This window comes from Asterias rubens, chromosome 3 (assembly GCF_902459465.1).
Source record: "Asterias rubens chromosome 3, eAstRub1.3, whole genome shotgun sequence".
Lineage (NCBI taxonomy): Eukaryota > Metazoa > Echinodermata > Asteroidea > Forcipulatida > Asteriidae > Asterias > Asterias rubens.
In genome coordinates, this window is record NC_047064.1 from 20,087,953 (window position 1) to 20,090,856 (window position 2,904).

The following is a 2,904-nucleotide window of genomic DNA, read 5'->3' on the forward strand; positions in this document are numbered from 1 at the left end:
TTGGACTTTGAAGTAACTATCCATTCGTGTCCTGACCCATCCTCATCAACAGCTACGGTATCTGGAGATGAGATTCTCGACGTCTTAGACCTGTGAGATTGGACATCTGGTAAAGTATCTGCGAGGTATTCATAAGGAGGTTTTTGTTGAGCTGCTACATTGTGATCACGCTCACTCAATGCAGGTTCATCAGAGCTCAAAGCCAAGTTTGACTCTTTACCAAGCATCTTAGATGTCCAAGTTGAAACACTATCTCCTGGTAAGTACAAATCATCTCGATTCTCACCCAAACTTGGCAGTTGAGTCGAGGATTTTAAGAAAGGTGATCCAGTTGCTGAAGTTCCAGGGTTTAAGTCTGGCACTTTGGTTATTGGCTTTGACAAATTTTTCACGGTTGTAGTTTGAAGGCTTGGGACGTATTCACTACTTGTTACAGGAGATGATATGTCTAATTCGGCTGGTATCTCGGAGGTGGCGTCATTTGATATGACGTAACACATAGAAGGTGATGTTATTGAAGCTAAGAGCACCAGTAAATAGATAGGATATAGGTGACGGGAAAGTAAAAGTCTCGCCATGCTGAGTGACACCGTTTTCTGGTAGACACTCGAGGGGTACCCTTGTCGATCATCACCCGATGGTAGAGTTGCTATTCCAGTTGGAAATTCGTCCAGCTTCTGGCAAGTCTTATCTAGAGACAAAGTGTAGATAGAAACAAATGAATTCAAAGTGTTTTAAACAGTAATATCAAATTAAATTTTAACATTTTTGTTCAGTCATAGTCAGTATCAGCTTTTGACTATTTGCCAACTATGTGTAACAGTTTATCATGTTTATAAAGTTGATAAAAATGAAACTTTCTATTATAAATCTTGAATATTTTAATAGACCTTGTGCATATGACGTCATTTCAGTAGGGCGCCCTCACCTAGAGGTCAAAAGGAGGTTGTTCATTGGCCAATCCTGTGCGCCGCGCGTACAAATTTGTGCGTTTCGATTGTTTCGTCACCGTTTTCCCACTAAGTTGGCCGCTGGATGATGTCAATGCATAAGGTCTATTGTGAGTGGCTGTTATACATAGTTTGTTGAGTAATAAACCATTAGGGAAATTGACAGCGAACATTGTTAATAATTATTCTGGGTTAAATAAAGCCAGGAATCACTCCCAATTTATTATTTGATATCTGAAATAAAAAGTCGCATCCCCTTTAAGACGATCCTGGCTACCACTTCCCAGGTTGCATCTAAACTTGCTAGACCAGAAATCTTACTTGGTGTAACCCAACACATGCATAAAATAACAAATCTGTAAAAAACAATTGATCAACGAAGTTGCAAGAAAATAATGTAAGAAATAAACATCCAGCCGTCGATTTCACAAAGAGTTAGGACTCGTCTTATCTCGAGTTAGGACGAGTAACTCGTCCTAACTTAGGATTAATCTTAAGGTCTGTATGCTACAGTGCAGGGTTGGGACTCGTCCTAAGTCCGAAGATTAGTCTTAAGTTAGGAAGAGTTTTGTGAAATCGACGGCTGGTGCTTTCAGATGCATAATAACTGGCTTCAGGCCCTGGAGATTTTTATTATTTGTGCTCTTTCTCAAAAACTATATTACCTCAGAGGGAGCCGTTTCTCACAATGCCTAATGCTTAGTTGTTATTCTAACGTTTATTTTGAGTAATTACCAATAGTGTAGAGTGCCTTTAATAGCAAGAGGCTGTTACAAGTGGGTCTTCAAAGTAAACAATGCTCTCCCCTTGAAGACATGGAATGATGGATTGGTTAAGAGTGTTGTGAAGTATGATTGATTGCAAAACCTCTATATATATCATTCTCTACAAATGTTTTCCCCTTTTCGCTGATTAATGAAAACTGTGTGTGTCAAAATGTTGCCTAAATTCTTAAAGGAGCTGTTTGCTTTGTTGATTTTTGTTCTAGTTTGTTTATTTTTCATAAATAAATGTAGTGCGACAATTTTCTTTGAATCTGCACGATGCCTTAAGTCACTTTGAATGAAGCATAAATTATTATGAGGCTTGGTGCGTTTTTTGTTAAGGAAACCAATTTGAATCAAACAAAGAAGACCATTTTAAAGGCACTGGACTTTATTAGTAATTATTCAAACAAAAAAATTGTCAGCATAACAGAGCTGGTAACGAGCAATGTAGAGCTCTTTCTCTGAAGTAGAAAGAGGTAATTTCTCACTCAAATATTAAGGGACTTAAAGACACTGGACACCTTTGGTTTAGACCAGTTTTCTCTTTCTCAACATATGCATAAAATAACAAACCTGTGAAAATTTGAGCTCAATTGGTCGTCGAAGTTGCGAGAAAATAGTTTAAAAAAAGAAGAGAGAGAAAAAAAAAAACACCCTTGTCACACAAAGTTGTGTGCTTTCAGATGCTTGATTTCGAGACCTCAAATTCTAACTATGAGGTCTCAAAATCAAATTCTTGGAAAATTACTTCTTCCTCGAAAACTAAGTTACTTTAGAGGGAGCTGTTTTTCACATTGTTTTATACTATAAACAGCTCCCCATTACTCGTTACCAAGTAAGTTTTTTTTGCTAATAACTATTTTGAGATGTTACCAATAGCGTCCACTGCCTGAAGGTCTAAAGCCTTTGGAAGCATCTGAAAGCACACACTCAGTTTGTGCAATAAAAATGTTTTCCTTTCATTTTTCTCTTGCAACTTTAACGACTATAAAATTGAGTCAAAATGTTCTCAGAGGTGTTATTTTATGCATATTTAATTATGTTAGGATATTCCAAGCGAGAATACAGGTCTTTGACAATTACCAAAGGTGTCCAGTGCCTTTAAGAAGCGCAGCTGAACCCAAACCTGGCTGGTCACAACCATTTGCAACCACCAGTTGCCGCCATCAGTTGCCAAGTGTGTTGTT